Raw genomic sequence first — 27,448 nt, 5'->3', positions numbered from 1 at the left:
TCCACTGCTGTTGCCTCAATTGATTTTGGTATTCGTGAGAGAAAATCAGCTATAGGGTTTTCCTTGCCGGGTCTATCTTTGATTGTGATATCGAACTCCTGCAATAAGATCAACCATCTCGTTATTCTAGCATTTGTAACAGGATTATTTGCTAAATATTTGATAGCAGAATGATCTGTATATAAAACAACGGGATAGCCTGTAATATAATGTCTAAATTTATTGACAACATGTATTACAGCGAGGAATTCCTTTTCGGTGACAGTGTAATTTAATTCAGCAGGGGATAAATTTTTGCTGATATAATAAATAGCGTATGGTTTTTTATCCTCCTCCTGCCCCAGGACTGCACCGATTGCTGTGTCTGAGGCATCAGATGAGATTTGGAACGGTAAATTCCAGTTTGGTCCTCGAAGGACTAGAGCTGTTGATACAAGCTTCTTTAAATCCTGGAAAGCGCGGTCGCATTTTTCTGTCTACATGAAATCAACATTACCAGTTAATGCATATAAAGGTGCAGCAATGTGTGAATAATGTTCTATAAATCATTTGTAATACCCAGAAAATCCAAGAAAGTTGCATACCTCTGTCTGAGTAGTGGGGGTGGGGATAAGCAACAGAATTTGAATTTTGGCCGGATCTACCTGAATTCCAGCTGCTGAGATGAAATGTCCGAGAATGAGTCCTTCAGTCATCATCATATAACATTTTTTGTGGCTTAGACAAAGCCTGGTATCAATGCAACGCTGTAGGACTTTTTCTAGGGTGTCCAGAGCAGGATCAAAATCATCTCCGTATGGTGTAAAGTCATCCATTTATACTTCAAGCCCATCATTTATTAAGTCTGCAAAGATGCTAAGAATGGCCCTTTGGAATGTGGCAAGAACATTACATAGGCCAAAGGGTAGAACTCTATAGGCGAACGTTCCCCAAGGACAAGTAAAGGTAGTTTTATCCTGGTCTTCAGGGGCAATCTGAATCTAATTGTATCTGCTGAAGCCATCCAGGAAAGAAAATAATTTCTTTCCTGCTAACGTGTCCAATACTTGGTCTATGAATGGGAGGGGAAAATGGTATTTTTGTGTGGCTTTGTTTAACTCTCTATAATCCACGCAAATCCTCCATTTCCCATTCTTCTTGGGTACAACGACAAGTGGAGAGACCCACTTACTATCAGAAATAGGATAGATAAAATCAACATCTAAAAGCTTCTGAAGTTCTTCTTTTACAACATCTTTTAGGTGAGGGTTGAGTCTTCTTTGTGGTTGACGGACAGGTCTTGCATCTTTTTCTATATAAATATGGTGGGTGCACAATTGGGGGTCAATCCCTTTCATATCGGGGTAATCCCACGCAAATGCTTCTTGATGCTTCCGTAACAGGTGGATGAGTTTTATTTCTTGATCCGGTGTAAGGTTGGCATTGATGTTTAGCGTTTTTCCCGGTTCAATTTCCACTGCTTTACTATTGGCAACAGAAGTTACAGGTATCGTTTGGTCATGTGTATCTTTCAAGGGATCTTCTTCTAGTTCGTTCTCGAATGCAGCTTCTATCATAAAACACTGTGCATGAGGTCTAGATTCAGTTTGACTAACAAAGTTATTGATGGCATCATCTTCTGTTTGGTCTTTAAAGTCTAGGGCCCTCTGTATAGTCAATGGTGATCCGATATTGTCAGCAAGGTATGATACAGGGTGCTGGTTAGTTTTTATCATTGTCAGACTTGGCTGTGCTGGAGGGTATATGACTAGGTTTTTAATATCTGGTCCTCTGGTTATGGTCATATTCCCCTGCCGGCAACCAATGTAAGCATCGACGGTAGCAAGCCAAGGTCTACCTAAAATTAGCGGGTGTCCATCCAGTCGGGTTTTTGGATTAATTACCAGGAAATCAGTTGGGTATTCCCAAGAATCTATAGAGACCATGACATCATATAGAGTTCCTTCTGGTCGAACTACAGGTCGGTCAGCCAATTCTAACAAAGTAGAGGTGGGTTCTACCGATGTAATACCGAGCTTTTGGCAAGTATAAGTTGTCAAAATATTAATTGCAGCTCCTAAATCAACTAAAGCATTAGTCAGGGTCTGGCCATAGATTTGGACAGTTACAATTGGATTTCCTGGATCTTCATATTTATTGGGTGCTCTTGATAACAGATCAGATAAAGTACCGACTACTTGGACTCTTGGGTTAGTGGTTACATTCCTCCTTGGTTTTTTTATGCACAATTCTTTTATAGTTTTTGCATATATAGGGACGTCTTGAATGGCTTGGAGGAAAGGAATTCGTATGTACAGGTTTTGTAACTCTCCCAAAATGTCAAAGTCTAGATGTTGTACAGGTCGTGGTATGACTAATCGTTCTGGGAAGGGAGGAGAGGGCGTATTTTCTTGATGATGAGTCTGCTCCTTATTTGCACCCTCTTGTTGTAACGACTGTTCTATTGGTAACTGATCTTCAATGTGAACTGTTTTATCTCCCTCTGTTTCTATTATACGTCCAGATCTTAACTGAAGATCATTGCACTCCCTCAGTTTGGGTCTGATTTCTGCTGATTATATAATTTGGAGGGATTGGACCGGCCTGTTATTAGGATTAGGATTGGGTTGGGTTGGGAGTTGCGGTCTCAGATTAGACTAGGGATTTTGTTGCAAAGCTGGCAGAGTCGGTTGAGGGAGCGGAATAGTTCCTATTGGCTGATATGTCGATTTTTTGGCCAATTTGTCTGCTAGGGTGAACTTTGTGAAGTAGGGGGGGTCCATTGCGGAGGGTATGAGCTATTCTGCCAATATGGTGGGGCGTAAGGAAAATTAGGCCAACCAAATTGGGTTGGATGATTCATCCATGGATTTGAAGAAGGAAATGGTTGTGATGACCAGTTAAGAATTGGAGGTTGAGATTGGTTTTGCCACATACTATATTGTTGAGCGTTATATTGTGGAGGCTGAAAAGAAGAAGTTGGATCTGAAAACATACCTGATTGCCTTGGTTTCCATTGGCGATGCTGGTTAACGAAGTATGCTGATTTTGGCTCTTCTTCTGCTTCCTTATATACTGCTTTCAATCGAGGAAGTGAGGGGCAACTTTCAGTAAGATGATCTTTTGTACAGATAGCACATGTTTGAACTGCATCCAGCGGATATTCCTTGTGGCTATGTTTTCTTCTACATCGGCGGCAGAAGATCACCAAATTCTTTTTTGCCTCTATCTGCTTCTGTTTAGCCTGCACAATATCAAGTTGTGTAGTCAATGTCCCCAGGATATCAGTTTTAAAATTTTCTAATAAATTCCCAAGTTCTACACGTGTTACTCCTTCTGTTGGTATTTTGTTATCTCTGACAAACCGATCATATTCTGCTGGTTTTATCCTCGTGCTACCTCTCGAGCTCCTGATACATAAATCAATGATGTCAGCAAAATTCTCTTGATAAATATCCCCTTTTCCCATGATATTTAATGTTTCAATCCATTGTTCCTTCATGCCTCTAATCAATGTTGTTTTTAACACATTATCAGGCAGAGGTAGTGATGCATATGGAGATCTCTGTAAATTATACTGAAAACATTCTACATATTCTTCTAGTGTTTCGTTTGGTCTAGCTGTCATCTGAAATATTTCATCTTTTAGTTCTCTAGACCTACAATAATCTTGATATTTCTTTAAGAAAGATTCTTTCATCTGCTCCCAGTTATTTATAACCCACCACCTAAACCCATAAACCATCTTAAAGCTTCTCCTTTCAAAGTGGAGGGGAACAACTTCAATTTCTAGGGGTCAGTGGTGTAATCATATCCCCTGCATAATACATCAAATTCAAATAAGAATGCATCAGGATCCTCTGATGTAAGTCCATGAAATGTAGGAATGTGTTGAAGGGTAATTGCTCTCGTAGGAGCATTTGCTGCGGAATCCACTATAGGATATTGTAATGTAGAAGTTTGAGTGTTTGGCTGATTCTGTGCCATGGGATCGAATATGTGCTAGTAACCTTCTCGGATTTCTAAGAGGGTATTCCTATGCGGAGAAGGAACGGCCTTAACAGGGATTGTTTTAATAGTACTTCCTTTATCTGGAATAACGAGAGTCCCTGTTGCTTGAGGAGATAGAATCCCTTCAACAATGATTTTTACAGTGCTTCCTTTATCTGGGCTTTTTAATGGATGAATTATCCTAGGAGGAGATCTTGGCTCCTCAACTTCTCCTGTTTCCCCTTCTCCTTCACAAAGATTGCTTAGATTCCCTTCCTGCAGTTGTTCTGGAATAGAATTTTCAATTTCTTGAAAGTCCTGTTCATCAGTCTGACTATGCACCTCAGTGAAGGCTACCGATGGTGATCTTGCGGCCTGAAGGGAGCTAGTAGGTTGTTTAGAATTGGTTTTTCTAAACCCTAATGATGGCTGAGATTCAGTTTTCTTATAGATTTCGTCTATGAAGGTTGTTCAGCCAAGGGTCACCGACCCTTTGGCTTTTTCGGGTTTGAACGGAGGTTTGATAATTTTTTCTGGCTTTTTCTGCTTAGTCATGCACTCTATAAACTACCAAATTCTATTCAACCCACAATTCTGCCAGGAAAGTGGATGGTGGAGCAGGGCTTTTACATGCTCCGTACGCAGGTTCTTACCTTTCGTTTTTAAAATCTAACTCTCCCCTAGCAGACTCGTACACTACTCTGTAAAAGACAAATGGTTGTACTCTTTCCCCGACAACGGCGCCAAAATGTAGAGCTGTAACAAGGGTCTCTTTCATCTCTAGTTATGCTACATTAATAAGTCAATCCGGGAACACTTTGTTATTGCAAAGAGTAACTCAATCCGAGGCTATTCGTCAGAGTAATGCTTAGTAGTACAGTGTCTAGAAAATACAAGAGTAAACGACTGCTAACCCTATGACTAAATTGCTTTTAAAAAGAATAAAATCACACAACGTAGTTTATCAGTCAAGGGTACGGAAGCGATAACCCATCCCTCTAGAAACTGATGGAAAGGAAATTAGAGCATGGACCATAGGTGTGGGAGCTAGGCAGCGACTTGTTGAGGCTCACTACAGCCTTAGACCTTCTCTCACACCAAAACAATAAATGCAAGTAACTGGAACGACAGAAAGTAAAATGGAACAGCAAACAGAAAATGGAACAGCAAATCTGAAATGGAACAGCAATAAATGGAACAACAAGAAATGGAACAGCAATCCAATAAACTAAATCTCGCGAGTCAGACTACGCTTGCTCTATTGAATTAAACTCACATCCTGCAATCAAATAGCAATCTTCTCTCTAAAGCAACTTCAATGAATTATACTTTATGGAACGATATTCACAAATGAATTATGGAACAACAATCATCAAACGTATATACACAACACACTTACTATAGCAATCTGATGATTAAAGAGAATATGACTATGTTTCCAAATAGAATAATATTACTTCCGGATTCCAATAACTGAGATTTCAAATGAATCCAATACAACAATATTCAATATGAAGGCTCTGTAACAGAAACAGCTGGCTTAGACTGCAAACATGCAATCAACTCTGAAGAGATTCACCCACGCAATACAGAGTCACGACATAAATCTTCTTCGAAAGAAACCATTAATAAATTAATTGTAACAGAGCATGGAATAGCATATGAACAACATATCAGATTACCGAACTGTAAAGATAAACAAATCACACAGAAACCAAATTATAATGATACAAAAGCAAGTGTCCTTCGGAGCCGGGCCCTTAGCTTCCAATGGCACACTGCCTTAGGTTACTCCAGACGCAGAGATGAAATAAACACCAAGTCTTTTGTATTAAAACATCAACAGATGTACAACAAAACGATTCTTAGTGAGAGTCGATGATCAAAGTTGAATCTGGAATTCACAGTTACATATATGAACAACAAGTCCTCTTGCTTAACATTGCTGTCCCTTTTTATAAGAGTAACGGCGAAGGTATCTAGGTAACAAAAATAAGCAAAACAGTGATCCCTCAGGATCAAAGATCCTGAGGGATTCGCCAAGCCGTTAATCCTTTACTTTTCTTCCCCTGCTTCGCCGAGTCGATAATCCTTCTTCCTTTCCAGGGTCGTCTTTCTTTGATCTGTTCGATCTTGTTCACATCCGGTTCCCTCCTAAAGGGACAACAGTTATTGCTTCTTTGTCTTTTCCTTTCGAATGGAAATCATTCATTTCCACCCTTTCCTGCATGGAAAAATAACAATTATCAGCGATTAAGTTTTCCATGCTAATTCTCACACACTCTATTAAAATTCTTTATTTCTTTAAGCTCATTATGCAGGAAGGGTTACAATTGTTACTGAAAAGTCACTAAATTGTTCGTCAAAAACATACCTTTCCAGTGCTCCACAATGGCAAGGTTGGGTAAAACACCGAAGGGTCACGAATCATGCCCATCAAAAGCTTCCAATGTGTTTGGAGACTGGTTCAGTGTATGGGAACCAATAGTCTTCCAGCGCACAGTTGACATGATGCAGGTAGAAGCACCTTCATCAATGACAATGCAGTGGATGGTGTTTTCTTTAATGATTACCTGAATAATAAAGGCAATCTGATGAGGAAGTCTCGGGACATGGTTCTCTAGATCAAAACAGATCAAATTAGAATCAGTGGGATCAATGCCCCTAATAGCTGACAGTAAATATTTCCGTTGTCATGGGCATCTTTGGAGTACCTCGAGAGCCAACATGGCTGACAATGCCTGAGCCAAATCTTCAACAATATTGTAATGTTGAGCGGCTCGGGCATTGGGATTGTATGAGGATTTCCTTAGCACACCTCAAGAGGGTGGCCGTGGAGCTGAATCAGGGTTAGGGTGATCAATTTGTAGAGGGCCAGGACTCACGGTAGAGGAAGAAGGTGGAACTTATTTTTCTTTCCCTGCTATGGGAGCTGGAGTTTGATAATCCTTTGATCGGGTAGCCACATTAATGGGCATGCTCATCATGAACACTTGAGATCCAGAGGAAGCATATTGGGGTTGGTATACCATTTGATTCTGGTGAGATGGAAAAGGCTCTTTTAGGACAACAGGAGTCCCCTTGAGTAATCGACTAACTTCGGATTGTCATGGAAAATCCTTAGTATAATGATCCTCCTTGCAAATGAGGTGGGGATACTTAGGTTTCCATTGTGATGATTTGTTGGTAGATAATTTTGGAGGACCCTATTTTGGGGCATCGGCTTTAGCCTTTCCTTTGCCTTTCTTTTTTCCTTTCAAGGATTTGTCCATTGCGGTACACTGGACAACATGGACCTCTAAGGTTTTACCAAGGCCTGGATGGTTTTGAGATGAATTGTTGAGAGTAGTATTAGAGACAGAATTCTGTTTGGAAGAAGTTTTGACAGGGGCCTGGGATATTGAACCAATAACTCCATCAACGGGAGGAACAGTGGGTAACTTCGATGTTGTGGGATCAGATGATGACCACTGAGCATTGGGTAATAATTCATATAAGGTGCCAGACTAAGAGTAAACCAGGTCCAGGTACTGGGCACGAGCGATGGCTTGTTCTTTAGTGACGCATCCACCCATGGCTATATCGCAAGCAATTGGGGCTACGAATGATTTGGTAAACCATTCGCTGAGCAACTGATTAGCTATCTCGAACTTGATCAGTCAATGTCTATGTCTCCATTCATGGATATGATCCGAGATGTGTGCCGCAGTGTCTTGCTTAAGCGATGTGAGAAGATAGGTGCTCATTTCATAATGAACTAACAATTGAAAATGCGTGAGAAAGGCCATGGCTAACAAATTGAAGTCATGAAAAGTACTTTGAGGTAGCTTAATGTACCATTTTGTTGTGGCACCTGTATAGGTTCACTGGAAAAGACAAAGATGAATGGAATCGCCCACGTATGAGTTCGACAAGCACCAGAGGTCATGGAAAATTTTAAGAACCCCCCTAAATTTATAAATATAATAAATGGGCGAATCTCCATGGTATATAGGAAAAATGGAAGGCGATTTTATCAATAATATAATATGTATATATAATTTTTTGGTGAATCTCTCACCAGGCATGGCGAATATTTTACTCAATTATAAAATCTTGTAAGATCTTGGCGAGTATTTCACTAAATAATAAAACTTTGTAAAGTCCTAGTGAATCTTAGCATACGCTACATGCTGGTTTAATTCCCCCATTTAAATAGGCTACATTCCAGGTGAATACCATGGGTTAATACCATGTGCCATTTTGGTGAATACCATGGGTCAATACCATGTGCCATTTTTATTTTTATTAATTCTAATATTAGGGTTAATAATGGTTTTTTGCATGGTATTAATAACAATCTAGTCCATGGTATTTGTCCCATAGTATTTTGGCCATAGGTTTCACCTAAATATAACCCACTTTTTGAGTGTTCGTAAATATAAGGTGACTTATGGAGTAAATATAAAAAAATGTTTTATTTGTTTACCATACCTCTCGTTTATTTATATTTTTATTAATTTACCATACCTCTTTTACAAATATGGTATTTGGCCCATAGGATTCACTTAAATAAAACCTCTTTCTTGAGCCTAAATATAAAAATAGGTTTTATTTATTTACGATACGTCTAGTTTATTTATATTTTTATTTATTTACCATACCGTTTGAGTAAGTATAAAAAGACTTTTTATTTATTTACCATACCTCCACTTATATTTTTATTTGTTTACACTGTTACATGTATATAAGGTGACTTATGGGGTAAATATAAAAAATGTTTTATTTATTTACCATACCTCTCATTTATTTATATTTTTATTAATTTACCATACCTCTTTTATAAATATGGTATTTGGCCCATAGGATTCACTTAAATAAAATCTATTCTTGAAAATGGGCGAACGGATTCACTTAAATAAAACCTATTCTTGAAAATGGGCAAATGGAAGGTTGTAAGTCCTAATTTCAAGGGCTAAATTTACCTTTTTTACCCTCTCCCTTAAAATAAGGCGGGCTATTTGAGGTGATTTGTAAAAATGTACTATGATACAAAATATTCGCCCACTAAAAATTTAAAACCCCTTAATTTCGCCAAAGGGTGAACATTCGCCCCTAAAATTATCCTTTCCAGAGGTGATATGTTATCACATGGGCCTAGGGATCTTCTTTAGCTTTCCCATCAAACTTGGGGCAATCACTTGGAATCTTGGACAACAATGGAGGCCAGTATGATGAATGAAGAATCAGATCATTCGTGAGACGTGATACATCTAGAAACTCAAGTGTAGCTAAGAAAGGTAATTGAGTGTTAAAAGGCATGGGAGGTTGATAGATGGGCCCATAAGGAGGAGCCCATCCCTGCTGGTAAGGATTTTGACCTCACAGTGGGGGATTTTGGCCATGTGGCATCTGAGGCTGCCCCCATTGTGGATTACCTCGATCAAAGCGAGGATTCGAACAAGGAATACCTTGAAACTATCCATGCACACGTTGCTGGTAGGGAACGTATGGGTTAAAAGGTTGTTGAGCCTATTGACCTTGGACATATGGGTATGGGACTTGTTTTCCTAGAACATAGGGTTGTTCAGCCTGTTTTCCCTGAACAAGAGGGTTTTAGACCTACAGTCTTTGGGCATATGGTTAATATGCTTGTTGCCCTTGGATGTAGGGGTTTTGTACCTAGTGCCCTAGACCGACAGGGATTTGAACTTGTTGGCCTTGGACAAGAGGATTCTGCACCTGCTGCTACAGGATTTGACCTTGAACCTGTCCCTACAAGGGTTTCCCTTGTTAATAGGTATATAAGGGTTGCTGCTACCTAGGTTGGTTTTGCTGACCTCGTGGTTGCAAAATTTATCCCTAGGTTTGTAGAGATTGGCCCTACGAGGGTATGGGTTGAGAGGTATGCTGAGCATATTGCATCTGCTGCTGCACGGTTTGCTACAACTGTTGGAAGGAATGACCTTACAATTGTTGCAGGTGACCTTGCTACGGGATAATCTACCTTTGCTTTTGCGTGGAAAGCCCTTGCCGCATCAAAGGGAATTTGGCTGTAGCCAGGTTGGATGTACTGCCAAGACAAGATGGTGTAAGGCTGATTAACCAATCCTTGAGAACCATATGGAAAGTAAGTATTTTGGTATTGCACCTGAGCCCCTTAGGGCTTCTAATACCAAACATTGTTTGATCCAGACAAACCACTAGGATTCCGAACCTGTTGGTACTGGACATTGCTTGATCTAGTAGGGTCAATAGGGTTTTAAATAATACCAGAAAAGGGTTGGCTTATACCAAGTATGTGAGCTTGTGAACCACTCACATTAGTGGCACCTGACACCATAGAGACATTAAGATTATGCCCGTTAGACGTTGACACAATCTGGCCACTAACTAACGGGATAGAGGAACTGGTAGAGACAATCTTTGAGACTGCCGATTGCGACTGATGCATAACTGGGATTGATGGTACAAGAGTGTTTGGACGGTGGGTTGCACCGGGACTGAAGTAACAACTGGCTAGGAGGTCGTGTTCGTGACGAATGGACCTGATGTAGGTCTGACGCTTGATGCCAAAACAAAGTTATGGTAGAGTGATGAGGCACTCGATGTGCCTGAAACTAAGTGCCCTAAAGACACATAGCTAGGTGGCAAGATGGTGGGAATACCTTCTAAATAAGGGAAACCCTTGGGAGGGAACTGTAACTACAATTCTTCCCCTTGAATAGTGTGTGGAGTTGAGAATTCAGACTCATCCGGAGAAGTGATTGGAGCATCGCCCTCGAGTTCCATGTCTGGAAATAAACGACGATGGACAACCAAACGTGTACTAGGGGATAGTTCCAAAGGAACACCCAGTTGATCATACGGACTGTAATGGCATTGTGGTGATATCTCAACAACATCGAACAAAGGGTTCGAAGGATAGATAACTAGTCCAAGTTGACTGTTAGTGGTCGATGAGTTCTTTGGAGTTCGAATGGGATTATCCAAAGATTTTGGGTCAAGATCAGTAGATGACCCTGAATTGAAAGTAGGTGGAGGACGAGATGATAATGGTTGAACACTCAAAACAATCGTGAGTTCAACATTTTAGTCCTCAAATGGCTCTGATAACTCAGGAAGTGTCTCCTCGGACAATATTTTAGACGTAGGAGAGGAAGAGGAACTGGGTGAACTAGATAGTTCAGCCACGATGACCTTGTCTTACCTAACAAAACAGATAATTTCAAGGCTTTAAAATGTCCTTTTAAGGGAACTCATGATTTGGTAAAAAAATCTAACAAGATATTTTGGATAATGGGCAATCAATTATTTAATACGCATAAAAGACTAATGTTCTTTCATTTTAAAGAGTTGAGAAAGAAACAAAGATGACTCTATCACTTTCGATTGGAAAGAAGCTTGAAAGGACAACTACTCACATGATATTTTAAGTTTAATGAGTCAAAAATATTAAACGACTACTCTAGATGATCTAGGTAAACAAGATTACTAGGCAACTATGAACTGCATAATACCTCCTGGCAAACCAAGAAGTACGAGCATATGATCTCCCCAAATGTTGTGTTCAGTGTTTCACATTTGCAAGACGTTTGACTTGGCTTCCTAAGGATAAAAGGATTGCAGCCTAGTGGGGTCTCCTATTATATATGTGACGGTATGGGGAGTACAAATCCGTGCTAGCGTTGTCTAATACTGAAGCTAATGATAGCTGCTAGGTTTACAGATACCTGAACACGTCTCTAGCCTAGACCTTCTATATGTGATCGTTAATGTCAAATGCACCTTAGGTAAATTGAATTCATTTTACAGTTGATATTGAGTTCAATTTCAGTTGTCAGGTCTTAGCGATACTCCTTGAAAAACCTAAAATGAAACTAAATGGGACAAGGCCCTTTCAATTCGATGAAAGGCCTACACTAGAGAGGGTAGAAACTACTCAATCAAATGCAAACAATCAAGCAACTGAAAACGAAATGATTTTTCACTACTTCACTTTTTGAAAAATAAACTAATGAAAAGTGCATTCCAAGTCCTAATTTCTTGACAAGCACTTAACTATTAGTCCTTTCGAAGTGAAAAAATTTCTCTTCCTTTTCAAATGTTGATGCAATTATAGTTCCTAAGAGATGTGAATCATAATGAAGCAACAAGCTAGAATTTCATATTTTCTCATAAAAGAACGAGACAAGATTTCGCATACAATTTTTCAATGAGAAATTTTTTGAGACTATGAGGTCTTCAAGCAGAAGAAAACATGAAAAGAGAATTTCATTCAGATTGAAGAAGCACCGACTTTGCTAAAACACAAGACCGATAATGTAATCTATGCTGGACAAAGACATTCAAACTAGTAAAAAAACCTTTTCAAACTTGTGTGAAAAGAAGTCAAAGTCGTAAGAGGGACCAAAAAAAATGTAAGGAGAAAACACACCCACAACCGGACTCGATGAGTCCACAAGCTACTAAATGGACGATTAGCTAGATGTCCTAGTGTCAATGGCCACTCAATAACTCGACCAATCAAACAACAAGATGACAAGACTACAAGCAAGAAAAACCAAATGAAAAGTAGCTTTCTAATCAGGGAGAGAAATAGTCAAAAGGCTCACAAGGTCAAAAAAACAAGAGCAAGACACACTGGCCAAGATTGAGGTCTAGCCCTAATCTTCACTTACAAGAATCCATGTGACTGCCTAACTGGCACAAAGTGCTAGAGGAGGGTCGGCATGACTATTCCTCTGCAATTCACGCTAATCAGCATGACTATCAGCTGATTAAATGCCATGTCCGAGGAAACTAAGAAAAAATAAAATAAATAAAATAAAAAAAGGGACCAGATCTGCTACTATGATTTTTAGACTTAAGCCAGTAAGCAAGAGAAAAGAAACAAAACAAAAGGGAAAATGTGAAACTATCAAAGTTCTCACAAAATCATGAAATCTAAAACAAACAAAAATATGGGATCTCCCTAGTGGAGTCGCCAATTTGTGGTGAAGTAAAATTATAAGTTCGGACACGAATGAATTCCTCTAGTGTGGGCTTGGGTCTAGCCACAACAAATACATTCTATGGAATATTTCCTTAGATTAGAATCAAGCAAGAGGGCCTACCTCTTGGTCGTTTATCCTGCTTGATGATGTCTTCGCTTGCTCGCTCCATCAATCTCTCACTTCCTTCTTCAAGCTCCTGAAACAAGTAAACAACAACAACACACAAACATAATAATACACAAATTGCAATTCAACCTACTTAATGAGTCAAGAAGCACCAAGACATGAATATGTAATATTACAAAACTTGTAGGAAATCAATTGATAGTTGCATATATTAATATCAAAGAGAGATTACAACCATTTGTCTTGACGTCACAGTCTTCCTCTAACAAGACTAGGTTCCCACACACTTTTTCTAGCACTTCATGATGACTTCAAATAACAATAGTTTAAAGACTCTTCCCTTTAGGCTTCACTCCAAACCTAACACACTTCTCCCTCACACAACTAGATGGCTACAATTAGTAATAGCTTTCTTGTCAAATCAAAATAGTATACTCACACTCAGCCACCATTCTTAATAGCTTTTCCTTAGGAAGAAGGGAGGTTTATATAGGAAAGATGGATGGGAGATGGATCCTCTCCTCATTGGAGAAGGACTTATCCCTTGAGGTAGTTCCATCATTATAGGGGAAAGGAGCCCAAATTGTCATCCTCGACCCCATCTAGCCAAACCATTTACCACACTTCCGTTACAGAGCTTCTAGAGATGGAAACTTTAACTCTAATTTAAAAAACTTTCCATAACAAGACCGGTGTGACTAGAACATAGCTCAGTCGCATTGATCGGTGCGTGGAATATTTCTAATCTCTACGCATCGGCGCGAGGGAGACAAAGGAAATTAGTGTCGGTCTTGTAAATTGGGAAAAACAAAAGTTTCAGGGGAAATGGTGCAAAAAGGAAATGATCTGCTCATGAAGAGGGACATAATGGGAGTTTCTCCATGAAGGAAAAGCATGTGGGGTTCACTGTAGAGGTCCTCTAGGATCAAGGAATGGGGAGTACATAGAAAGTGACAAAATGTTGTGTAACACATATAGATATCTGATATCACCATTTGCAGGATTGTGTGCAGAGGTAGATAATCTTGTTGCGGTACATTTTGATAGAGGAATAAGATGCTGACATTTTGACAAAGGCCTTGTCAAGAGGGAAGTTCAAGTTCCATAGGTGCAGGATATGAGTTGTTGATAAATCCCTTTCTTGTTTAGAGGGAGTGTTGAAAAATGCAGCAAGAAATTCTCAATTTGATTTTGCCTTGATTAAATTGAGAAAATTCGAATTTCCACTTCAGCAGAAAACTTGGATGATGTTAAATTGTGTGACATGGCTTTTGTCACCCAGTTTACTCAGTAAATTTGAGTTGGAGGAGTTAGATTTTAGTTTTTCATGTGTGATTGCTAATTTGTTGCAATCAAGGTTAGTTATCTCAGGTTATTTTTAGTTAATCTAGTTCCAACTTTTGGAGGAACTAGTGGAAGGTGACTTAAGTAGTGGGACTTCAGTCAAACTCAATGAGCATCCAGTTAACTGATAAATCAACCCAAAATAGCTAGTGCATGTAAAGAATTCAAGTTAGCCAATTGAGGTAGAGATTCCAAGGTAGTGTAACATCAGGTACAGACTAGTCTTTAGTGTACATGTGTTGCATGCAATCAGATGATCAGCCTAAGGAATTTCACAATTCAATTTGAGGAATTTCCTAAATAATAGGGGCCTAATTCCTCAAGGAACAACACAATGAAATAGGAGATCAAGTAGAGGGAAAATTTTACTAAGACTATGTTAGAGGCCTTTGGTGGGAAAAGAGATAGGAAATGCACTTGTAGGTTGTGCTTAGTTTAGAAAATCAATTGTAATACATCTCTAATCATTTTATTAATGTAAGAAGTGTGGTGAGGTAAAATTATAAGTGCAGACACAAAAAAATTCCTCTAGCCCGATAATGGGTCTAGCCACAATAGATACATTCTATTAATCATTTCTTTAGGTTAGAACCAATTAAGAGGGCCTACCTCTTAGTATGCTTATCCCGTTTGATGATGTCCTTACTTGCTCGCTCCAACTATCTCTCGCTTCCCTCTTCAAGCACCTGGAACAAGTAAACAACAACATACAAAAACCGTGATAATAGAAAAATTGTAATTCAACCTACTTAAAAAGTCAAGAAACATTAAGTCATTAATATGTAATATGACAAATCATGTAGGAAATCAATTGATAGTTTCACATATATTGATATCAAGAAGAGATTACAACCATTTTCTTGACGTTGCGGTTCTCCTCTGACAAGAGCAGGTTCCCACACACTTCTGTTAGCATTCAATGATGGCCTCAATCAACAATAGTTTTAAGGCTCTTCCCTTTAGCCTTCACTCCAAACCAAATCACACTTCTCCCTCACACAACTAGATAGCTACAACTATGAATAGCTTGTTGTTTTACTCCAAACCAAAATAGCACTAGCACACCAACATTAACACTTCAACACTAACGCTAGCTTGTGCTTGGGAAAAATGGAGGTTTATATAGCATGAATGGATGGGAGATGCTTCCTCTTCTCATGGGAGAAGGTCTTATCTCTTGAGGTAGTTCCATCATTATAGGGGAAAGGGGCCCAAACTAACATCCTTGACCCCATCCAGCCAAACCATTTACCAGACTTCCATTACGAAGCTTCTAGAGTTGGAAGCTTCGCTCTTAATTTAAAAAACTTTCCATAACAGGATGAGCTCGACTGGAACATAGCTCAGTCGCTCCAGTCGACACTAGGGATAGTGCTAATCTCTGCACGTCAGTGCGGGGAAGACAACAGTCATTAGCACTGGTCTTCTAAACTGGGAAAAACAGAAGTCTCGAGGGAAATGGTGCAAAAGGGAATTGATTTGCTCATGAAGAGGGACACAATGGGAGTTTCTTCATGAAGGGAAAGCATGTAGGGTTCACTGTAGAGGTCCTCCAGGATCACGGAATGGAGAGAACAGGGACAGTGACAAAATGCTGTGTAACAGATGGCCTCTAAAGTGTGAAGACCGAACTAGAGTGAGGGATGAAATTCTTTATAAATTAGTGTAGGGAACCATAGTCTGCTGTCGGAAAACCTGCAAGCAAGTACAAATACATATACATAACTGAGAACTCGGTCAAATGATACATGAATTGTGGCATGGATGCATCCATCAGGAGAATGATCATGTAAATGGATCCAGGTATGGGCGCAAGCATCCATCAAAGAGGATCATAATGAAACCAAGGTATGGTTGTAGCGATCCAATAATGAGAAGGATCACAGATGATAGCTCATGGTATGGTTGCAACCATCCATCTGAAAGAGACATGCATATGAACATAACCATGTTACATCGCTTCACAACCTGGGCTTTCATGATCTGAGCCCAGGGTCTTGTGCTCCAACACAACCCGATCAAATTACAAATTCTAACATGCAAATAGATGTTCACACGTCCAACATGCTAGAAAGTCGCTTGATTACCAGTCAATGATGTAAACTATTAACAAGAACAAGAGAAACCACCAATAATGACACTGGTCCTCAAGGTACTATCCGCACAATCCATGGAATGTGAATAGAGGAATTGAATTCGAAAACTCGTGAAATCACTCAATCAAAATCCAATTATGTGAACTTGTCGTCAAGTGCGAAGAACTTGCCATTTGGGCATGCAAGCTCTAAGGTACTGGAATGGAGTCTCTTGGTCAAATTCCTAGATAATGAGTTGAAGTCGACAAGAAGTGACTGTGTTGAAGGAGGGCCATAATGTTTCCCACATCATCGAAATGAGACAAAAGCATCCAAAATCATTTTGGATGATACAGAGAATCAAAGTTAAGTGTAACTACAGAAGGACAACTCTTGAACATATTGAGGACACGACTAGATGTTTGGAAGCTTTTGGATACATAGAATTGGTTGTCATGATGACATGGCAGAGATAAAATGGAAGGAAAAAATGAACGGACCAACCCAAGAAGGTCAACGACACAAAGGAGGATATCCCAACCCACCATGAAGTAGAAGGTGTCATGTTCAAGAGTGAGCTGCCAACACAACTGATTAGATTTCCAAATTCCCCCCCACCATTTCTGGCAGGTACCCCAATTATTTTTTAATTCGCAAGCTTGAAAGGGATAGCATATGCTTTCACTGTAAGTTCATCCTTCGGACGAATCCAACCTAGTAATTTTAACGAGCCCTAGCAAGGAGAAGCTCATGTTCGTCATGGTCACGAATCCGATGTCATTTAATATTTTAACAAGTCCAACAAAGGTGTAACTCGGTATCTTTTCCATGTTTAGAGAGTTGTACCTAGTCACTTTTTGTACGTTTGTGTCTCTCGAGCCTGAAATGGTAGAAAATGATACTTGACAAGACCGCTTGACCATTTCAGGCAAGGAGTACCTTTTTTGTAAATAGCGCCTCCCAGCCCGAAAAAGGGGTAAACTTATATTGGGTGCATGACGTTTCGCATTTGTTAACGAGTTTGAAACGACAAGGGCTCAACCATATTTTTTCTTTTAAAGCGTCAGAAAAGAGCTTAAAAGAGAACCCCCCATTTTATTTTCTTTTACAAGTCAAAAGGGAAAAATACTCAGAAATATTTTCATATGAGATTAATGAGTCGAGAAAAGAGCTGAAACGTGACTCATCATCATCGTCAAACATCCATCACCTGTCGCTACGCAAAAGGGTAAAGTGTATTATCTAGTTCTTGAGGAAAAATAGATTAAAATATTTACAATGACCTGATATTTTTATGAAAAAAAAGAATAAAAAGGAGAAAAGTAAATATATTTTTACCATTTACCATTTTACCTTGCTGTGAAAAAATTTTACTCACTTTTTCCCTAATTGTTCTAGAGTAGACTACGAGAGATCCAAGAGGTCAATCACCAAGCCGCCAGTTACAGGTAAAATCCAAAGCCCTGAGATCCATTTTCATATCCTTTATTTATGTTTTTAACCATTTTTTTGGTTTTTTGAGGGGGTTTAGAAAAAACGTTTTCTCCCTCAGTTTCCGCGACTTCCGGGCATGGAATCACTCCGGCCGAGGATGATTAACAAAGGCAGTTGCACTGTTGGTGCAACTATTTTTAGAAAATGTGTGTTGGCACTGTGAATAGAGAAAAACCTTATTTCATCAAAAAATCACCATTAAAACTCAAAATTTATAGGCCAAGCAGGATTGTTGATTTAAATTAATGGCTTTTGTAGGAAAGAATCGCTGAAAATGGTGGACTGGAAAGAATGGGGACATGAGGATGTTGATACCCAGGCAATGAATGACCCAAATTGACTGGAAGCTTTGAGGGCTTGTGAGCTCCTAAAATTATTTCTCATGCCAGGGATGCAGGCCCAACTCGAGTTGCTTAGGTACCTGATTAGTCTTTGGGACATTAATCATGAAATATTTGTCATCGGTGACTAGGAGCTAGAGTTGGAAACTTCATATATATACTTCATCACTGGACTATCCTGAAGAGGGGAACCAGTTAACTTGTACGGTTCATGATTGATCGGGGCAAGCATATCTTCATTGCTTGCAAAACACTGTCCTAAGGCCCTAGAATCCAAGAGTGGGAAGATTGAGATTTCCATTGTTCGGGATCTGACACCGAGAGTGATTCTGTTGACCATCAATAGAGTGGCAAGGTCCCAATTAGAACATCAGAGAAACAATTCAAAGTTCCTATATGATATTGACTGCGCAACACCTACGATATTCAACTGGGTAGAGACCATGAAGATCAACATAAAGCACCAACTGTCTAAAGATAGTGTGGAAAATCTGAATCAATTTTTCTTCGGATCTATGCTCGTGACCTTTTCTTGGAACAGGTGCCACTATTCTAGTATCAGTTGACTAAGGTAGATCCTCCTATGCCACACAATCTGCGGATGGCCCACTGGAGTCGTTTGATGCCTAGGATCACTGGGGGTCAACACATGTCATACAGACCTACATTCTTTTCATGGATATGATGACAGAAAGTCATCATGGAGGACTGGCCATATAGTGGCACCGACTTTCGTGGAGATCTGGACATGCCCTCACTAGATAGAGAGGATTTTAATGATGAAAGTAAAAAAACAACTTTCTTAATTTTGAGATTTTTTAATTGTTTTTGGTATATATGTGTTTATAACATTTCTCTTGTTAATGCAGACATTGGACCAGAATCGCCTACTGGGATGTCCCCAATAGCCACGCGCGTCCCCCACCCTATTGATGTTGTTGCTCCTTATCAGGAAGGGAGTGACAATGAGGAGGAGATCATGAGGAACCTTGAGGGGTTGACTCGTGGTATCCCAGAGTATGATCGGGGAGGAGACATTCCTTGTACCAGAGACACATAGTGGGAGTCTTAGATTGGATCCACCAATCACTGAGTTGTGTTGCACGAGTTGTATCATGCTACCAAGATCACCATGTTGATTAGTTTCTAGGTCCACTATTTACATTTTTTAGGCCTGCGTGCCATGGATATATGAGGCCTACGAGCCACCGATGTTATTTTGGACACACATATTATTTTTTGGGGTTCCGATGTATCAAACATTATCACCATATATATATATATATATATATTTTATTGTCTACTATGGTACAGATGGTTTGTTTTATATTTTCACATGTTTCATAAATATCTATCCAACACATAATTAGCTAATGCATCTGTCAATGTATTCATGCATCTAGGAATATGATGATATGTAATGTAACCAAAATGTCTTTCCAATAGATGAATATGGAGATATATTCTCAATATTTGAGGGTTTCTGATGGAATATTTTCCATTGAGTTGAAGGATGACAAGCTGTGAATCTAGGTTGACGGCTAACTCTCTAACGTCAAGAGTAATGGCTTCTGACAATAGTTCGATGATCGCATTGTATTCATCAATGTTGTTAGTTGTACGACCTAGATAGATACCTTGAAGGTCAATCAACTCACCATTAGGGTCATAAATATCCCATGTAGCAGATGATAGGTTCCAGGTACTATAGCAAGCACCATTAGCGAAACCAATGTGGGGAGTCACAAACATCTACAAAGCAAGAAAAGAATAGTAAACAGGAAATCTATTTGAAAACTAACACACAAAACCACACTGCACAAAAATGAATGACACACTAAAGTACATAAGTAACCATGCACGATGATCTAAGCATAGTACTTCTTGAGGTGGGAGTCCATGCTAAGACTCGGGTATTCGATCAACACTGAAGGACATTGGAGTTTTACCATTGCCATGATGAGTAAGCATCGAATCGACCAAATGATGGAGTAGAAATCATATAAGGGTTTCCCCCCGTGTCCCCTAGGTGAGGGAGGGTTACGAGTCAGATGACAACCCCGTTCCAATAATGGGAAATCGGTGAAAACTCGGGGAGGGTGAAAAATCATGAATCCATGAAGAGATAAAGGGGCCCTCAATTGAAACATCTTGATCATGTCAGGATAAACCAACACAACAATAGACAATGAAGAAGAGAAGTCTTCGAAAGTGGTAGACATGACCGCTGGACGAGGCAGGAACATGGAGCAATGATGAGTATCGGTCCAAGGTGGTTCCTCGAGAAACATGACTTCCAAGATACCTTCATCAGCAAGGAGGGTCTTCGATTAAGGGATTAGGTGATTCAAAAGTGCCAAGCCATAGGGGTTGAGAGTACATATCGAGAGAGGTCTTCGAAATGGAAGAATCAAAGGTTGTAGAAATTGAAGCTGAAACAATTTCAACGTAATTGACTTTGGCAGGACTAAGCAACATAACCTCACCCCAGGTATCAACAAGATTTAGTGAAGGTATGACCCAAGGATTATATTTGACCAAGATCATGTTGAAAAAGGCAACTTGAGGTGGTGGGAGTGGAAAAATTCCCATTAAGGTAGAAACTTTGAAAAGTCCTACCCCCACACTCTCATAGGGAGCACCAGTGTGCTTGATGTATGAAACATTTCCTTCTAAGGAGGAAGAGGCAAAGAAATAGAACTGGTTGATGATGACAATCTTCCCTTGATGGGGAAAATGGATCACGCAAAATAAAGAGGAGGCCACGACATGCATGGCCTGGGTCCAGCTTCATCCTAGTAGAAAATTATAATTGAGATTGGTGTCAACAATTTCTACCTCGACTTGCACTGTCTTTCCTTCCAGGGTGATGGTAAGGTTAGGTAAGACACCAAAGGGTCACGAATCGTGCCCATTGAAAGCTTCCAAAGTGTTCAGAGATTGGATCAAAGCAAGAGAACTAATAGCCTTCCAACATGCGGTCGACATGATGTAGGTGGAAGCACCTTCATCGACGATAGTCTAGTGGATGGTCTTCTTATTGATGATTAACTAAATTAGAAAGGAAATATGATGAGGGAGATGCAGAACATGGTTCTCTAGATCAAAACATATCAAATTGGAATTGGTGGGATTGATTCCCCTGATAGCTGTCAACAAAAATTTCCATTGTGGTGGGTAGCTTTTGAGCACCTCGAGAGCCGACATGGGTGATGGCACCTAAGCCAAATCCTCAAAAATATTGTAGTTTTTAGTTGCTCAGGCATTGTAATTATACGAGGATTCCTGCAGCACACCTCGAGAGGGTGGCCATATAGCGGAATCAAGGTTATGGCACTCAATATGAAGAGGGCCAAACCTCGGGGTAGAAGAAGAAGGTGCATCTTCTTTCTCTTTATCAGTTTTCAAAGTAGGAGGTTGATAATCTTTTGATCAAGTAGACACATTAATAGGCATGCTCATCATGAACACTTGAGATCCGGAGAGAGAAGATTAGGGTTGGTATACCATTTGGGTCTGTTAAGATGGAAATGGCTCTTTGAGGACAGCAGGGGTCCCTTTGAGCAAGCGACTAACTTTGGGGACAATCCTTAGTGTAGTGGTCTTCCTTGCAAATGAGGAAAGGATGCTTAGGTTTCCGTTGCGAAGATTTGCCAACAGATAATTTGGGAGGACCCTGTTTTGGGGCATCAGCTTTACCCTTGCCTTTGCCTTTCTTGTTTCTTTTCGAGGATCTCTCTGTTGTGGTAGACTGGACATCATGGACCTCTTAGGTTTTACCAAGGCCAAGTGGATTCTGGGATGAACTATTAGGAACAACATTTGATACTGAATTCTGTTTGGAAGAAGATTTAGTTGGGGTCTATGATATTGAACCAATAACTCCATCAATGGGAGGTACAACTTGTGACTTTGATGTTGTGGGATTGGATGATGGCCACGGAGCACTGGGTAATAACTCATACAAAGTCCAGACTGAGAGTAAACTAGATCCAAGTACTGGGCATGAGTGATGTCTTTCTCTTTAGTGACGTATCCACCCATAGCTATATCGCAAGCAATTGGGGCCACGAATGATTTGGTGAACCATTCAGTGACCAACTGATCAGCAATATCAAATTTGATCAGGCGACATCTACGTCTCCATTCATGGATGTGATTGGAGATGTGTGGCGCAGTATCATTCTTAAGCAACGTGAGAAAATAGATGTGAGTTTCATAATGAACCGGCAGCTAGAAATGCATGAGGAAAGCCATGGATAAAGAGTTAAAGTCATGGTAAGCTTCAAGGCAGCTTGATGTACCACTTGGCTGCAGTGCTCATGAAGGTTCATTGGAAAAGATGAAGACAAATGGAATCATCAACATATGAGTTCGACGAGCACCAGAGGTGATATGTCATCACATGGGCTTGAGGATCTTCTTTAGCTTTCCCATCGAACTTTGGAAAATCACTTGGTATCTTGGACGACATTGGAGGCTAGTATGGTGAATGAAGGATTGGATCATTCATGAGGTGAGATACATCTGCAACCTCAAGTGTAGTCAAGAAGGGAAATTGGGTGTTAAAAGGCATGGGAGGTCGATAAGCGGGTCCAAATAGAGGAACCCATCCCTACTGGTAAGGATTTTGACCCCATAGTGGGGGATTTTGGCCACATGGAATCTGAGACTGCCCCCATTGCAGATTACCTTGACCATAGGGACGATTTTAACCTTGAATACCTTGGAACTATCTGGCCATAGGATAAGCAAAGCATGGGTTAAAAGGTTGTTGAGCCTATTAACCTTGGACATATGGATATTGGACCTATTGTCCTTGAACATACGGGTGATGAACCTATTGGCCCTGAACAAGAGAATTTTGGACCTATTGTCCTTGGGCATAAGGTTGATGCACTTGTTGCCCTTGGACATAGGGATTTTGTACCTGTTGCCCTTAACCAAAAGGATTTTGAACCTAGTGACCTAGGGTGTTAGGGTTTTGTACCTAATGCCCTTGGCCAGTAGGATTCTGGACTTGTTGACCTAGGACATTAGGATTTTGAGCTTGTTTTTGTTGGACGTGACCTTGACCCCACCCTTGCAAGGGTCGACCCTATTGATATGTATACAAGGGTTGCTACTTCCCTGGTTGGTTTTGCGGTTGCAAGTGTTGACCTTACCGTTGAAAAATTTGTCCCTGAGGCTGCAGAGGTTGGCCCTGTGAGGACATGGGCTGGGAGGTGTGCGGAGCATACTGCATTTGCTACTGCACGGTTTGCTGCAACTGTTGCAAGGTTTGAACTTGTGGTTGTTGCAGTTGACCTTTCTATGGGATCATTTCCCCTTGTGGTTATGTGGAGAGCCCTTGCTGCAACAAAGGTTACCCTTCCAGTAACAAAGGCTACCCTTGTTGTTGTAGAGGTTGTCCTTGTTGTTGCAAGGGTACTTGAACAATGCCCAAGAAATTTCTAAACTAAATCTGGCCATAGCTAGGCTAAATGTACTACCCATATTGGAGGGTGTAAGGTTGATTAACCATTCCTTGAGAACCATATGGAATGTAAGGAGTTTCATATTGGACTTGAGCCCCATAGGGCTGCTGATATTGGACATTGCTCGATCCAAATGAACCAACAGGATTCTGAACCTGTTGGTACTGGACATTGCTTGATCCAGTAGGATCAGCAGGGTTATGAATAATACCATAAGAAGGTTGGTTCATACCAAGCATGTGAGCTTGTGAGCCACTCACATTGGTGGCACCTGACACCATAGAAAAATTTAGGTTTTTCCCCCCAGGCGGTGGCATAGCCTGGCCACTGACTAGAAGTATGGAGGAGTTGACACAAACATTCTTTGAAACTGTCAGTTTTGCATGATGGGTAACTGGGATTGATGATACAAGGGTATTCGGAATTGTGGGTTGCACCGGGATTGAGGTAATAGCCTGTTGGGAAGTCATGTTTACAATGAACGGACCTGAAGTAGGCATGGCACCTGACGCCCAAACAGGGTTATGGTAAAGTGATGAGGCACTAGGTGTACCTGAAACCAACTGTGCCAAAGACACATAGTTGGGTGGAAAAATGGAGGGAATACCCCCTCAATAGGGGAAACCCTCAGGGGGAAAAGACATCTCTTCCTCCTCAACAGTGTGTAGAGTAGAAACTTCAGACTCTTCCCAGGAGGTGACTGCAGCATTGCCTTTGGGTTCCATCTCTGGAAACAAACAACGATGAATGGTTGAAGAAGTACGAGGAGATAGTTCTAAAGGAACACCCAGCTGGTCATACGGACTGTAAGGAAACTGAGGTGATATCACAACAGGGTCAAATAGAGGATTCAAAGGGTAGATAATCAGTCCAAGCTGACCATCAGTGATTGTCAAGTTCTTGGGAGTTTGAACGGGATTTTCCAGAGATTCTGAGCCAAGATTAGTAGATGACCCACTATTAAAAGTAGGTGGAGGATGAGATGACAAAGCTACTGAGAGAAATTCTGAGTTCATTGCCTTGGACCTTGAGTGACTTTGGTAACTCAGGAAATGACTCAAAAAATCTTTCAAACGGAGGAGTGGAAGAGGAACTGGGTGAACAAGATGGTTCAGCCATGATGACCTTGTCTTAGTCGAAACTCATGATTTGGTCTCAGAAAATACTAACTGGGTGTTTTGAGATCGTGGGGAATCAATTATTTAGATGCATAAAAGACTGGTGCTCTTTCATTTTTTAAGAGTAGAGAAAGAAACAAAGATGACTCTATCACTTTTGATTGGAAACGAGCTCAAAAGGGCAAGTGTTCAAATGATCTTTTAAGTTTAATGAGTCAAAAAGATCAAATGACTGCTCTAGATGATCTAGGTAAACAGGATTACCAAGTAACCGTGAACTGCAAAATACATCCTGGCGAACTGAGAAATACGAGTAGGCGATATCCCCGAATGTTGTGTTCGATGTATCATGTTCGCAAGGCAGCCCACTTGGCTTCCTAAGGATAAAGGATTGCAACCTAGAGGGGTCTCTCGTTATATAATCGATGGTACAGGGAGCACAAATATGTACTAACGTTATATAGTGTTGAAGCTAACGATAGCTTCTAGGTTTAAATATGTCAGAACACGTCTCTAGCCTAGACCCTCTAGATATGATCGCTAAATTTAAAATGCACCTTAGGTTAATTGAATTCATTTTAAAGTTCATCCTGAGTTATGTTTCAATTTTTAGGTCTTAGTGATGCGACTCAAAAAAACTTGAATGCAACTAAATGAGAAAATACACTTTCAATTCTATGAAATGTCTACACTGGAGAGGGTAGAAACTACTCAATCAAATGCAAACAACCAAGCAACTAAAAGCGAAATGATCTTTCAATACCTTACTTTTTTGAAAAATAAACTAATTAAAAATGCATTCCAATTTCTAATTTCCTAACAAACACATATCTAACGGTCCTTTCAAAAGAAAAAGAGTTCTTTTCCTTTTCCAAATTCCAATGTAATTCTAGTCTTTTACTGATGCAAGTTATCATAGCACAGTGATGCAACAAACTATAATTTCATACTTTTTCATGAAACAATGAAATAAAATTTTCGCATACAATCCTTCAATGAAAAAGTTTTCAAGACAATAAGGTCTTCAAGCAGATGGAAACATGAAAGGGGAGGCTCATTCAAACTAATGAAACATCGAATTTACCAACAACAAGACAAGCAACGTGATCCATACTGGAAAAGAAACGTTTAGACAAGTAAACAAAAACTTTTCAAACTTGTGTAATAAAAGCACTGAAAATGAAATGCAAGGAGTAAGTACACCTACAACCCGACTCACTAAGTTCACAAAGAGCTAAATGGATGAAAATCTAGATGCCCTAGTGTAACTAACCACCCAATGACTCAAGCAATCAAGTAGAAAGATGATAAGCCAACAAACAAACAAAACCAAATGAAAATCAGCTTTCTGGTCAGGGAGAAAACGGTCTAAAAGGCTTATGTGGTCAAAATCATAAGAGAAGAACAAAGTGGCCAAGACTGGGGACAAACCCTAATCTTCACTTATAGGCATTGGGATGACTGCCTAACTGACAACAAGCGCCAAAGGCTGGTCAGCACGAATGTTCCTCAGTATATTGTGATTATCAGCGTGACTGTTAGTGTATTAAGCACACCGATCGAGAGAGCCAAGAAAAAAATTAAAGAAAATTGAAACAGAGACCAGATCTGCTACTATGAATTTCAAACTTAGGCCAGTAAGTAGGAGAAAAGAAACAGAACCAAAGGGAAAAAGTGGAACTATAAAAGTTCACATAAAATCATGAAATCCAAGACAAACAAAAGGATTGGTTCCCCAACGGAGTCTACAATTTGTGGTGAAGTAAAATTATAAGTGTGGACACAAACAAATTCCTCTAGCCTAATAATGGGTCTAGCCACAACAGATACATTCTATGGAATATTTCCTTAGGTCAGAACCAATTAAGAGGGCCTATCGCTTAGTACACTTATCCCATTTGATGATGTCCTTGCTTGCTCGCTCCAACTATCTCTCGCTTCCTTCTTCAAGCACCTAAAACAAGTAAACAATAGCGAACAACAACAGTGATAATAGACAAATTGTAATTCAACCTACTTAACAAGTCAAGAAACATTACGCCATGAATATGTAAGATGAAAAATCATGTAGGAAATCGATCGATAGTTGCACATATATTGATATCAAGAAGAGATTACAACCATTGCCTTGACGTTGTAGTTCTCCTCTAATAAGACCAGGTTCCCACACACTTCTGTTAGCATTCCATGATGGCCTAAAAAAAAATAGTTTTAAGGCTCTTCTATTTATGCTTCACTCTAAACCAAATCACACATTTCCCTCACACAACTAGATAGCTACAACTATGAATAGCTTGTTATTTTACTCCAAACCAAAATAGCACTAGCACACCAACATTAACACTAGCTTGTGCTTAGGAAAAATGGAGGTGTATATAGCATGAATGGATGGGAGATGGTTCCTCTTCTCATGGGAGAAGGTCTTGTCTCTTGAGGTAGTTCCATCATTATAGGGGAAAGGAGCCCAAACTGACATCCTCGACCCCATCTAGCCAAACCATTTACTAGACTTTTGTTACGAAGTTTCTA

Source organism: Pinus tabuliformis, chromosome 8 (genome assembly GCF_031772625.1).
Source record: "Pinus tabuliformis cultivar Carrire ecotype Pingquan chromosome 8, CPIR1, whole genome shotgun sequence".
Lineage (NCBI taxonomy): Eukaryota > Viridiplantae > Streptophyta > Pinopsida > Pinales > Pinaceae > Pinus > Pinus tabuliformis.
This window is presented reverse-complemented; position numbering follows the sequence as displayed.